Genomic DNA, 8,020 nt, shown 5'->3' on the forward strand with positions numbered 1-8,020 from the left:
AAATTACTTTTGTATTATTGGAATGTTCCATGTCCACAAATTTTTAGCTATTTCACCTGCATTTTCATGGGTTTTGCTCCATGTACTTTAGTTTTATGTACTTCAGTGCTTAAAAAGTCACTAGTTATAGTCTTATATGACATATTTTTGGTAAACTCCTTCCTTAGGACATTTAATCAATTTTACCTTGATTCCGAGTCAGTCTGATAATAATAATAATGTCTTCTTACTTTGTTTTTTTTTTTATTAGTCAAGCTTTTCCCCTGCCCTTCCTTTTTATCAGTTTTTTGAAGATGTTCGTGTTAGGCATATCAGTTTTTATTTTGATTTAATATCAACATTTAAAATAGAATTTGCTTATTTATTCTATTGTAATTACTAATTGTTGCTTTAACCAAATTATTGTGGTTTCACATCTGTCTTTTGCATTTTCTCTTATTTTTTAGGATATGTCCTTTTTTCCTTCCCTTAAAAGCATCTTTAGTAGAGTTTGAGATTTTTTTTTAAAGATTTATTTATTTATTTTAGAGGAGGGAGGAGGGGAGTAGAGGGAGAGAGACAGAAAGTCCCAAGCAGACTGTGCTGAGTCAGAGCCTGACGTGGGGCTTGATCTCACAACCCTGAGATCAACACCTGAGCTGAAACCATAGTTGGTTGTTTAAGTGACTGGACCACCCAGGTGCTCCTATAGTTGGAGAGTTTTGTCATTGTTTTACTCATCTAGAAATTTCAAAGGTGTACAGTTTGTTTTTAGCTCCGTTTGTAGTTGTTTGTAATTTTAAGTAACTTACATTTATATTTCCTGACATATGCTATATTGTGAAATTCTATCTATTCTGACAGAATTCTGTCAACTTTCTGGTGAAAGATGAAGACAAATCATATGGTTTCACCTTCCTCAATTTCTGCTCTTTTACTCTATTTTTTGTTTTTGTTTGTACGATCTGGATATTTTATACCATTCTATTATAGTTAACCTATTGTTCTTTTCATATTTATATATTTTTAATTTGCAAATCATGGTTTTGTAACTATCACTGTCGTTATTTAGACTTACTTCTTGGCTGCGTGGGTTAGTATTCATTGCGTCTTTTCATATTCAACTTCCCCACTTTTGACCACTGAATTTTGATATCTTTCTCCTTTGCCTGAAATATATCTTTAAATAGCTTTTAAGGAAAGGTATAGGAATAATCTATCTCCCAAAACTTTACTAAGTCGAATACTAAATTTCTGTTGAATGTGATAAAAAGAAACCCCACAAAATACTAGTGGCTTAAATAAGGTAGAAGTTTATTTCTTTTTTCTATAAATCATAACAGGCACATAAAACAGCATGTTAAGATAAACTAAAGTAAGAATTGCCTGCAGCTGTGCTTTGCACATATCATTTCATTTAATCTTCACAAAAGCCCCCGAAGTGGCATCGAGACTTCTCTATTCTAAAGACTGAAAATTACAGTTCAATGGGCAAAAATCTGTGGTCCATTATTAGTAGGTGACAGACCTGGGAGGTGCTGTTGCCACCACCCACCCCTCCTCTTGTCTTCACTTGAGCATACTGCCTCTGAGGAATTTAGTGGCATAACAGACGTAAGGGTAAATTGTATAGGGACAGAGCTGAGCTATCAATGAATTCTGCCTGGGAACAGTGTTCCAGGGACGCATCAGACAACAGTGGTATTTGAGAACATCTTTGAATAATTAATGCACGTTTTCAGGTGAGCAGGGAATGAGAAAGCATCCTAGGCTAAGAAGACAATAGGAGTAAAAGGTTTGGAAGCTTTTGTTCCTTAAAGGAATGACTTAAGACTTTGTTCATTTCTATTATTTTTTAAAGATTTATTCATTTATTTGAGAGAGAGGGAGCATCCACACACATGTGCACAAGTGGGGAGAGGGGCAGAGGGAGAGAATCTCAAGCAAACCCCCAGGGGAGCCCAACGTGGGGCTCGCCTTGGGACTCACTATGGTGCTCGATTCCATGACCCATGAGATCATGACCTGAGTTGAAATCAAGAGTTGGACGCTCAACCACTTTCTGTTCATTTCTAGACACAAAATAGGCACTTAAAGTCTTATTGCCTTAATTATATAGTCATTCTCTTTGTCCTGTGCTGCAGACATGCTCCTGGCCACTCTAATGTTGTCTTCCCCTTTCTTCTTAGTAAGAAACCCTGAGTTTCCTTAGAGGCAGCATGCCCCTAGCCAGAAGACTGTGGTTCCTAGCCTCCCTTGCAGCTTGAGGACATAACAGAAATGTGGGGAGGACTTCTGAAAAGTTCCAAAAGAGATGGATAGACAGCTCGTCCCTTTTTGCCCTTTACTCATATGTTCGGATTCCTTCTTAGAATCATGTATTCACAGTTATGGGTCCAGTGGCTGAGACCTTAGGTCAGCCTTGAGGATGGAAACATGATAGAGATGATAAAACTGGACAGCAGAAGGATCCTGAGGCCCTGACTGCAGTGTGCGGTTACCATACCAATTCTGAATGTCTATTTGAAGAGATATTTTATGCAAAAAATAAATTTCCACCTTGTTTCGGCTGTTATTTCTGTCCTCTGCTATTGCAGCCAAATACAATTGCTGAGTGATGTATCCCAAATTCAGTATCCATTCCAGGAGGGTAGATGACTGGGGCACTTGTGAATACTTACGGCTAGAAATTACTACTTGGAAAATGTACAGAAATACTGAGAAAATTTCCCAGCTGGACCCCATTCCCAAGGTGGATCTCAAAGACAGTTTTATATCAACTGTATAACCTGGAAGAATTCCAGAAGCCTTTCAGGAAGAGAAAGTGGCTGCTGTTGCTGCTGATACTGCTATAGTTGAGTGGAAACTGAAAGGCCCGAATGATGACCTTTCAAGAAGAACAAATGTTATTAAATAATGGATTTTGTCCCACCTCCTGCAACAGTCAAGAGCAAAAGGATGAAAAGGGAATCCTATTCTTCTATTAATAACTCTGAGAGTCAGCCACGTGCTGACAAAGCAGAAAGCAACTGTAAAATTAGCAATTTTGCCTGCAAATTAGCCCCTCGCAAAGCCGTAAAAAGAGAAAAGGAATTAAGAAAAAAATTCTATTAATGGAGTCAAGAATGGAAAAACCAAGAGTGACAGAGCATAAATACCCAGAAAACGGATACTTATTTTAAGGAAGATATTATCCAGGTTTTAAATAGCTGCTTATAGCTGTGTATGGAGAAAGTGTTAATTTATAGCCCTTGGATCAGTGGCCTTTCTTAATGGCTCCTTGGAGCAAATCTATCAGAACTTGAAGAGCACAAGGCTTAGGTTGATGTTAATGAAACCTACCCTAGCCACCCCTATCGGAGATGCTACTATTCCACTTTAGGATGGAAGGCAATGCAGCAGGTGGAAAGATACTAAATTTCATAGGCAGACAGAGTTCAGTTCGAACCTGGCTCTGTCCCTTTGCTAGCCTTGAGAAAGTCTTTTCACCATCCTGGGCTGCTGTTTTGTTTTCTATCAAAGCACAGGGGGATTATGTACTATTGTGTTCGTAGCACTAAATTAAGTAACATGCAAAGAATTTGGTCCCTAGGAGGTTGTTAGCAAATGTTAATCCCTTTCTACCTTCTCTTCCTCGTCAGAGGGTCAGAAACATCAAACCTGGCAAACCCATGCCAAGCACTTAAATTGAGCTCTGTGAAATTCTCCCCATAAGAAAATCGGTCCCTACAGGGGAGCTGAACACATTTTCATAATTTATGACTGGTCTCAGGCAACAGGCCCCCATTTGCAACTTTATGAAAATGATAAATCAATATTCAATAGTAGGAGATAATCGGAAGAAAGAACAGGGACTTCTTTAATAATAAAAAGGCAGGGGCTCCATTTCCAACAAGAAACATACCCAGGAGGAGAGATTTCAAATTTGCTTCATTATAGCGTTGGCAGTGTTCACAGCCAGTCATCTAGTGTCATCCAAGAGAAGGTGAGGTGTCTGGGCTCTGTTGGATGGCATGGGTGAGTCTCCTCCTGCTTTCTTCGTTCAAGAGGGTATTTTATATCCGAAACAAACATTTTCCCTCTTAGGGGTAACAAATGGCAAAATGTAGACGAAGCGATTAAATCCACAAATGCGCATGGAAGGCGAGCACTGTTTGAAGTTGGATAAATCACCGAAAAAGATCTTAACAGCACTTAAAAAAAAGTCTTCTCCTAGCTGATGACTGTAGCTTATAAGACCGGGCATATTTGTAAAAGTCCATCTGAACTAGTATCACGAGTCAGAGCCACCTCCAAACATTGTAATGTAAACCCAGAATCCTTCCCCTCCAAGTTCTTCAGATCTCACTGAAGGTCACAGGATCTGGTTTAGGTGGGAGTCTTAGAAATAATTGAAATTCCTCAACAACATTACCATTGAGTGGTCTTTCTATTTGTGTTTGGGCACGTCCAGCAATAGAGAAATACATTCTTCCCAGAGAGGGGTTTAGTTTAGTTCAACACAAATGAGTTGAGATGCTCTAATTGCGAGGCAATTGTTTGCACACAGGACATGCTTTCATTTCCTTTGGCTGCCGTAACACAGTACCACAAATTAGCTGGCCTAAAACAATAGAGCGGTCACTGTGTTAGTTTTGAAGTCACAAAGTTTGAAATCAAAGTGTGGGGCCATGTTCCTTCTGAAACCTGGAAGGGAGAATGCTTCCTTGTTCCTAGCTTCTTGCTTCTGCATTAATAGAACCCTGTGCAAGAAATTTTTGTATATATATTATCCTGCACATAGGTTTGTGGTGACTTAATCCCTTGCATAATTTTTTTTTTAAGATTTTATTCATTTATTTGACAGAGATAGAGACAGCCAGCGAGAGAGGGAACACAAGCAGGGGGAGTGGGAGAGGAAGAAGCAGGCTCATAGCGGAAGAGCCTGATGTGGGGCTCGATCCCAGATCGTCGGGATCATGCCCTGAGCCGAAGGCAGATGCTTAACCGCTGTGCCACCCAGGCGCCCCCCCCTTGCATAATTTTTAACTCTAAGTGCAAGAGTCTCTTTAAAAAAGAAAAAAAAAAAAAAAAAAAAAGAGGACTGCGTTGCAGCTGAGGACCCTCATGTTAGAGTCAAGATTGGGACCATGAGCTGTATTCCTTTCAAGATTGGGCAGCCCAAGAAACAGATTGTCCCCACGGCAGTGGAGAGAAACTTTGAGAGGGTGTATGGAAAACTCCAGCATCTGAAAGAGCTGAGCAGGAGGCTGCAGAAGGACATGAAGTCAGAGATATCCTTGGACTTGTTCTCCATCCCCCTTTGCGAGGAAGACCAGAATTTTCTGAACTTGGCGACAGCCCTGGACATGGCCATTAGGTGGATGGATGCCCTTCACCAAGGGAAGGTGAACCAGATCCAAAGGACTGTGATTGAACCCTTACAAAAGTTTGGCAGTGTCTTCCCTAGCCTTACATGGCGGTGAAACGGCGGAACAGTCCTTGCAGGACTGTAGGAGATTGCAGGCCAAGGTGAAAAAATACAAGAAAAAGGAGAGGTCAGGGCCAGTGCTGGCCAAACTCCCCCAGGCCCAAGCAGAGCCTTGGCCTGCTTGGGATGACTTTGAAGCCAAGAACAAGCAGCTCCTACAGAAGATACCATGGTTCTGCCATAGTCAACTACATTAATTCCAGCTCAACTTTGAGTCCCTGACTGAAGTACAGGTGGTATGATAGTCTGAAATGCGTAAGATCTTTGGAGACTTGACCCTACAGCTTGACCAGCCTGGACACCTGGACAAGCAGCAGGAGTGGGAGACTGAGAGCAAACTGAGTGAGCTCAGAGCCCTCCTCTATTTTGACTGATGACTGAATCCCTGTCACCCTAGGAAGACTCGTGGGACGCAAGTTAGTCTCTCGAGTCTTTTCAAGCTTCGGCTCAGGTGTGTCAGCTCAGCAAAAGGCCCTCCCGTGGGAGAAGTATGGCAGCCCGTAGGTCGGGGATAGAGGCAGCTCGTACTCCACTTCAGCAGCCCTTTGCAGTGAGCCTGGCACCAAAAGCCCCAAGCAGGCAGCTCTCGTCCCACCCAATAGCAAGAGCCTGCAGACGCAGGTAAGCAGTACAGTAACCCCCCAGGGGCTTTCTTATTTCCAAAAAACTGCCCGAAGTGCATCCTGGCTTTGGGCCAACAGTGAGCTTCCAGCCTTCAGAGGGCATGGTTTTTGTCAGCTCATCTGAGGTCTGAGCCTTGTTTGCATAGTTAAGATGACGTCTATCTCCAAAAGATCCATCCTGGGGAGCCCACTGACCCTCATTTCCTTTCCACTTCAAAGAGTCTTTTTTTCCCCCCCTGGAAGGAGCCCTGCTTTCCAAGAATGTGAATTTGGGAAGTTGGCCTGCCCTGCAGGCTGGACAGGCCCCTCACGCCAGCCTCCCCGCATGACAAAGGCTCGTTTAGCCCACTCCTATCTATTAGGTCAAGGGCAGGGAAGAACCCCACGTTATACTTTCCCCAGGTAACTGGGACTCAACTCAGGTCAATGTCCTGCCCCACAAAATGTCACGGATCAATTCATAGGCCTCAAAGCCAGAACAGTGGGTTTTGCACCAGCAGTTGGGCTGGGTCAGAAAGAGAACAATAGCCGGAGGCTGCTTTTCACAGAGAAGGCTTCAGGAGCAGGTAGAGATGGTCTCCTGGGACAAATTCTAGACACGTGGCAGGTGCCAGGAGGAAGAGCTGCCCTGAGTGTGTGCAATGCAGTGGTACGTTTGGGTTGCTGAACAGTACCCAGCACTCTTTAACCGTGGTCTCTTGAGATCAGAGTGGCATTGGATGCAGTCAGTGGCCACATCTGGGGACCTAGTACTAGATTTTGACTCCCTTAAGTCTGTGTTCTAAGAAACCAGACACCTATGCGTTACCTGCAAGTGATTCCTCCCGCTTTACACTCTTTCCCCAGTGACTGTCAGAGTCTTCCCGAGGCCCCGTATCACTACCCAAGGACTCATAAACACTAGTGCCAGGTAACCAGCTCTCCATATGGTTTGTCTTTTCAGAGAAATCCTAGGAGATTAGCAGCTTGGAAAACCGCGATAGCCATGGAGTTGATGTCTGTTTCTGTGTTTGTTTCCTTCGTTTTATGGGTCATGTAGATCATATATTCTCTTGGATACCAGCAGGAATCCTAAAAGCCTTTCGGAATAATATATTTCCTCTTGTTCTTTGGGCTAACCTACTTCAAAACCCTTATATGTGTTTTATCCTCGATCTGTTGAGGTTTCCTATGTTACACTTGATTTATTTGTCCACATATGGTTCTGAATTGATGTGTATTCAATATTGAAAAGGATGACTTCTTACTGGCAATAGCTGGCAATGAGGATCTGGTTTCGGAATCTAAGCAGCACAAACCTTCCAGAGCAGTGGTTCTCAGCCAGTGGCGATATTGCCACTCCCAATCCAGGGGATGGTGGCAATGTCTGGAGGTATTTTTGGGTTTCAGACTGGTATGTGTGTAGGCTGCTATTGGCTTCTGTTGGGTAGAGGCAGAAGGTGCACTCTCACACAAGAAAGGGTTGCCTGGCCCAAATATCAATAGTATGAAGATTGAGAAACCCTGACGCAGAGGAACAGTTTTCTCCTACAACCTTTAGGCCTCCCTTCGGAAACTCTATGCCCTGTATTCCAGGCTCCCATCAACGACTTATTAATTATTTTAACATGGTTAAGCAACCTAATGATTTTGGACTTCAGCTTGCTTGTATATAAAATGAGGAAAGTAGCTTTTGGGAAAGAAATTGGAACATGTTGAGTCACTCATTGTATTTAATGGTCAAAGGAAAAAAGTGTTTAATATTCAAAGATGCTTATTGAAGAATTATTTATAATAATGAATATTATAAAACAGTTCTATTTGAATAGATGGCAGTTCATCTATTTCACAGACCATTATGAGGATCTTACAAAATAGTTTTTGTAACAAGGAAAATGCCTTTATTATAATGTTAAGAAAAAGAGTAATAGAATTCAGATGGAAATAGACCCGTAAATTCAGTGAAGAT

General features: G+C 42.1%; 1 pseudogene; it reads left to right on the plus strand.

Annotated features, from left to right (window-relative positions):
* The first annotated feature begins 5,108 nt into the window (after positions 1–5,108).
* On the plus strand, positions 5,109–5,830 carry LOC123794993 (bridging integrator 3 pseudogene; annotated as a pseudogene).
* The last annotated feature ends 2,190 nt before the right edge of the window (positions 5,831–8,020 follow it).

The sequence above is a fragment of the Ursus americanus genome, chromosome 12, assembly GCF_024610735.1.
Source record: "Ursus americanus isolate L20-20 chromosome 12, mUrsAme1.1.p, whole genome shotgun sequence".
In the NCBI taxonomy this organism is placed as follows: Eukaryota; Metazoa; Chordata; class Mammalia; order Carnivora; family Ursidae; genus Ursus; species Ursus americanus.